The following is a 6570-nucleotide window of genomic DNA, read 5'->3' on the forward strand; positions in this document are numbered from 1 at the left end:
ATTCAAGAATTTCGACTAAAAATTGAACATTTCCACCATCACTCCAAAATTTGCACAAATTATATCTTGAGAGAGTTTGGTTTAAATTCCCCTTCATCATACAATGAAACTTGCAAAAATTAATTTTTTTTTGAATTTCGTCACCCATTCCAAGGGCTAACACCTTTAAAATTCAAGAATTTCGACTAAAAATTGAAAATTTCCACCAACACTCTAAAATTTGCACAAATTCTAGCTTGAGAAAATTTGATTAAAGCTTCCCTTCATCATATGATGAAACTTGTAAATTTTTTTTTTTTGGATTTCATCACTCATTTCATGGGTATACCTTTAAAACTGAAGAATTTCGAACAAAAATTGAAAATTTTCACTAACAATCTAAAATTTGCACAAATTTAGCCTAAGAGAGTTTGGTTAAAGTTATCCTTCATCATATGATGAAATGTGAAAAATTTAATTTTTTTGGATTTCGTCACTCCTCACTTCATGGGCTAACACCTTTAAAACTCAAGAATTACGGCTAAGAATAAAAAAACCACACCAATACTAAAAAAAATTCATAATATTTATCCTAGGTAAAATTTAGTTAAAGCCTCCCTTCATCATTCCATGAGGATTTCGCAACTCAATCCATGAGCTAACATCTATAAAACTCACGAATTTCAACAAAAAATTGAAAATTTCCACCAACACTCCAAAATTTACATAAATTTTAGCTTGAGAAAGTTTGGTTAAAGCTCCTCAACATCTATGATGAAACTCGGAAAAATGATTTTTTTTGAATTTCGTCACCCATTCCAATGGCTCCCAGGACAATTAAGATGGCCCCGGGATCTCAAGACTTTGGTCCAAAGCCGTTTAATTTCTAAAATTACTGGCTACACGAAGATGGTTTTAAGAAACTTGTGGAGGAGGAATGGTTGTGTTTTGAAACAGTAGAAAGGTGGTCCATCTTTTTGTTACATGAAAAACTCAAAGGTCTTAAGAAAATGATTAGAGAATGGCACAAACAGCGGGGAGTGTGGGGATCTGAGAAAATTGAGACTCTAGAAACAAATCTCCATGAGGTGATGGCTAGAAAGGAAACAAATGATGTAGGCTCTGATATTCCCAGGGAACGATTGGAGATCCTTAACAATTTATGGAAATAGTACCGAGCTGAGGAAATCAAATGGCTGCAGAAAACTAGAATCAAATGGCTCAAAGTGGGGGATCGTAATTCTAATTTTTTTCACAGAGTATGTAGAGTTCGAAATGTAAAGAAGGGTATCCATAAACTTTCTTTTAATGGGAGCAATTTTCTGAACCGGTTTATATTAAGAGAGCTGTCTTTAGTCACTTTCAAAATTTCTTCAAGAAGGAGACCATTGCAAAAGCTGCTTTGAAGTGTTCAAATATGTGCAGACAGACCCAGGCCCTAAGGGAGTCGTGGGAAGCTTCCTTCACTGAGCAAGAAAGTTGGGCCTCTCTGCAGGCTTGTGATGGCAATAGGGCTCCGGGCCCCGACGGATTCAATCCGACTTTCTTCAAGGAGTTTTGGGACTTAGTAAAAGCTAATGTACTCAAGGTGTTCAAGAAATTTTATGAGAATTGGAAACTGGTGAGGGGATTGAATGCAACTTTCATCGCTTTAGTCCCTAAGGTGGGGGATCCCAATTCCCTTTCTGACTTATGTCCCATAAGCTTGATCGGGAGCGTTTACAAATTGATATCAAAGGTGTTGGTAGGGAGACTCTAGGGGTTATGCCCTTCCTTTTGACAGAAAATCAATTTTCTTTTACAAAAGGAAGACAGATTGCATATTGTATATTGGTGGCACATGAGATTCTTGATTCTATGAAGAAGATTGATGGTGGTGGGATTCTCTTGAAACTTGACTTCGCCAAAGCCTATGATAACATAGATTGAGTGTTTCTTTTCAATACCCTAAAAGAGATGGGCTTTCGATCAAAATGGATCGGATGGATGGAGTGTTGTGTCTCCTCAGCTTCTCTTGCTATTCTGGTTAACGGTTCCCCAACAGATTTCTTTGCTATAGAAAAAAGTTTATGGCTAGGCGATCGGTTATCGCCCCTCCTGTTCAATATTGGTGCCAACTCCTTGTCTTGCATGTTAAACCTTCTTTTGGAGGAAGAGATCCCTTGTGGCTTTGAGGTGAGGGATAATTTATCTATAAATCACATACAATTTGCTGATGATACCCTTATCTTTGGCGAGAATGATGATAGCCAATTGAGTAGGATTAGTGATGCTTTGGAGGCATTTCTTTGGGTCTCGAGTCTAAAGGTGAATTTTTACAAAACCTGCAAATATGGTTGCAACATTCCAACAAGAAAGAGTGACAGAGTTGGCTTTCTCTTTTGAGGTCCAAGCAGGTACTTTACCGTTTGTGTATTTAGGAGCACCCCTTGGAGGAAATCCTAGAAGGATTAACTTCTGGAACCCTCTAGTTGAAAAAATGAGAGTGAGGCTCGCATCATGGAGACCAAAATTCCTTTCTCTGAGTGGCAGATTGGTCCTCCTAAAGGCAATGATTGCAGCGGTCCCCATATACTATCTGTCTATTTTTAAAGCCCCAATTGGGGTTATAGGGCAGTTTGAGAAGTTAATGAGAGGATTTATGTGGGGAAACGATGAGGGGAGGCATCGAATTGCTTGGATCGCTTGGGAATCAGTGTGTAAATGTGCGGATGCGGGAGGTCTTGGCATGGGCTTTCTATGGCGAAACAAGGCTCTGTTGATAAAATGGGCCTGGAGGTTTCGAACATCTCAGGACGACTTATGGAGAAAAGTAGTGTGTGGGAAGTATGGATGGGATTATCGATGTCGTTTTCTGCATCTACTAGTTGACAGATTGGATGGCTGCTCTACAGTTATGCAGGATATCTTAAAATCAGTGTTGGAGGATACTTTGATAGGTTAGAACTTCTGAGAACAACTCTTATGCAAAGTAGGCAGTTGGGATAATGTTCGATTTTGGCTAGACCCTTGGCTGGGCACTAATCCTCTTTTTATGTTGTTTCCTCGTTTGTTTTCCCTGGCCTTGGATAAAACTGCCATGATTCACGAGATGGGGGTCTATATGGATCGTAGATGCACTTAGACAATTGAATTTAGAAGGCAACCTCTTGGCTGGGAAACTGAAGAGTACGACAATTTCATGACAACCATTAACTCATTGATGCCTTGCTGAAGTGAAGATGGTCTATTATGGATTGGAGAGAAAAGTGGGAGATTCTCAGTGAAAGTACTCCATGATTTTACTGAATCAAAGATCTATAGTCCAGCAACTTGGTGCACTCCATCCCGGGTAAGGAAAATTGTTCCTCCCAAATCGGTTTTCTTTCTATGGCAAGCTTCCAATGACAAAATTGTTGTAAACGCAAACCTCCTTGCGCGTGGTGTGACAATAGACAACTTGGGCAGATGCGGTATTTGTGGAATTGAGCTTGAAACGTCCAACCATTTAATGACTTTTTGTTCTCCAGTGTGGAGGATGTGGAATTCAGTGGTATCCATGGAAGGTACAATTTGGTGTTGTTCAAATAGTCTGCAGGATTTATTACTAGAATGGCCACAACTCCGGGTTAATTCTGATCATGTCCTATTGGAGCTAATACCATATGCACTCTGCTGGTCTATCTGGCTGACGCGTAACCAGGTCATTTTTAACAATGAATCTTTCTCCTATGATTCGGTTTGGGATCTTCACATCGCTAGAATTTTTTGGTGGGTTAAGGCTTAGTGGAAGGAATGTGCTTACTCAATGTCTGACTTTTTATTCAATTTGACTTCCATCAAGCTGAAATCTAAACCTACTCGCTTAAGGGGAAATGAATGGACTCCTCCACCGGCTGGGCTTCTCAAATTTAATGTGGATGGCTCATCCCATGGCACACCCGGAAAGAGCGGAGTAGGTGGGATTATTCGAAATGAGAGGCGACAAAGGGTAGGGCTTTTTTCCATGGCAGCAGGTGATTTATGAGCCTACGAAGCGGAAGTCAAGGCCATACTCAATGCGCTAATTTTTTGTAAAGAATTTCAGTTGTTCCACATTGTGATTGAGAGGGATTCTTTGCTTGCCGTGGGATGGATTCGAAACAGATCCAACAGGCCATGGAAGCTTTTAAATTACCTAAATTTTATGTGCTGATACCAGAGGTGGATTGTGTTGATGTGAAACATATTTTTAGGGAATCAAATCACTTGGCAAATTACTTAGCCAAAACTGGATGTAGCAGTTCTTCTCCTATTTGGGCTTTATTCTAACGAATTATACTATTACTAATGGAGATTGTGCTGGTTATTGTTCAAAATGGTGATGAAGGTTTTTTTTGGAAAATTTCTATCTTGTAGAGAAGGTTTGGATGCGTGTTTACATCACATTGCTGCTAGCGTACAGGAGCTATATGGCTTGCGTAGGCTTGTGCTTTGATTACATTTAATCTTGTGCCTCCAAATTATGCTGTATCATGTTTTCCTTTTATCCTCTTCTGGTTTTTATCCTGCTTTTTCTTTTTCCTGTTATTGAGCAACTCTTACTATATGTATCTGCTCGCTAATCTTCAAGTTTTATTAATCATATTTTCTCCTTTAAAAAAAAACTTTCAAAATTCAAGAATTTCGACTAAAAATTAAAAAATTTCACCAACACACAAAAATTTGTACAAATTTTAGTTTGAGAAAGTTTGGTTAAAGGTCCCCTTCATCATACAGTGAAACTTGGAAAAATTAATTTTTTTGAATTTCGTCACCTATTCCAAGGGCACACCTTTAGAATTTAAGAATTTCGACCAAAAATTGAAATTTTCCACCAACACTCCAAAAGCAGATACAAATTTTAGCTTGAGAAAGTTTGGTTAAAATTTCCCTTCATCATATGATGAAACTTGTAAAATTTAAATTTTTTGGATTTCGTCACTCATTCTATGGACATTACCTTTAAAACTCAAGAATTTCCAACAAAAATTGAAAATTCCCACCAACACTCTAAGATTTGCACAAATTTAGCCTAATAGAGTTTGGTTAAATTTCTCCTCCATCATATGATGAAATGTGAATTTTTTTTTTGGATTTCGTCACTCATAACTCCATGGGCTAACACCTTCAAAACTCAAGAATTGCAGCTAAAAGTAAAAAAAAAAAAACCACACCAACACTCAAAAAAATTCATAATATTTAACCTAAGTGGAAATTAGTTAAAGCCTCTTTCATCATACCATGAAACTCAAAGAATTTAAATTTTTTTTTCGCAACTCATTCTTTGGGCACACCTTTAAAACTCACGAATTTCAACAAAAAAATTAAAAATTTCCACAAACAGTAAAAAATTTGCCCAAATTTTAGCTTGAGAAAGTTTGGTTAAAGCTCTCAATCATCTATGATAAAAATCAAAAAAGTAATAAATTAATTTTTTTGAATTTCGTCACCCATTCCAATGGCTAATACCTTTAAAATTCAAGAATTTCGACTAAAAATTGAAAACTTCACTGACACTCCAAAATTTGTACAAATTTTACCTTGTACAAATTTTAGTCAGAGAAAGTTTGGTTAAAGCTCCCTTTCATCATACAATGAAACTCAGAAAAATTAGTTTTTTTGAATTTCGTCACCCATAACAAGGGCTAACACTTTTAAAATTCGAGAATTTCGACTATAAATTGAAAAATTTCACCAACACTCCAAAATTTGCACAAATTTTAGCTGAGAAATTTGATTAAAGCTCCCCTTCATCATATGATTTTTTTTAACGTGACCTTCATCATATGATGAAACTTGAAAATTATAATTGTTTTGGATTTCGTCACTCATTTCATGGGGCATTGAAACTCAAGAATTTCGTCTAAATATTGAAAATTTACACCAAAATACTATAAAAATTCATAATGTTTATCCTGAGAAAGTTTGGTAAAGTCTCCTCTATCATACCATGAAACTCAAAAATTTCAATATTTTTAGATTTCGCAACTCAATCCATGGGGCTACATCTTTAAAAGTCACAAATTTTGACAAAAATTGAAAATTTCCACCAACACTCTAAATTTTCACAAATTTTAGCCTGAGAAAGTTTGGTTAAAGCTCCCGTTAATCATATGATGAAACTCGAAAAAATTTATTTTTTGGATTTCATCACATTCTATGGGCTAACACCTTTAAAAATTAAAACATAAGAATTTCGACTAAATATTGAAGATTCCCACCAGCACTCCGAAATTGGCACAAATTTTAGCATGGGAAAATTTGGTTAAAGTTCCCCTTCATCATACTATGAACCTCAAATTTTTTATTTTGAATTTCCTCGCTCATTCCATGGGCCAAAACCTTTAAAACTTAAGAATTACGCCTAAAAATTAAAAAATTACACCAATACTAAAAAAAAATGTTTATCTTGAGAAAAATTGAAAATTTTCACGAACAATCCAAAATTTCCACAAATTTTAGCCTGAGACAGTTTGGTTTCATCATACGATGAAACTCGTGAAAAAAATTGATTTCGTCATTCATCCCATGGACTACACCTTTAAAACTCAAGAATTTCACCTAAAAATTAAAAATTTATAACAATTCTAA

The sequence above is a fragment of the Lotus japonicus genome, chromosome 3 (assembly GCF_012489685.1).
Source record: "Lotus japonicus ecotype B-129 chromosome 3, LjGifu_v1.2".
NCBI lineage: Eukaryota > Viridiplantae > Streptophyta > Magnoliopsida > Fabales > Fabaceae > Lotus > Lotus japonicus.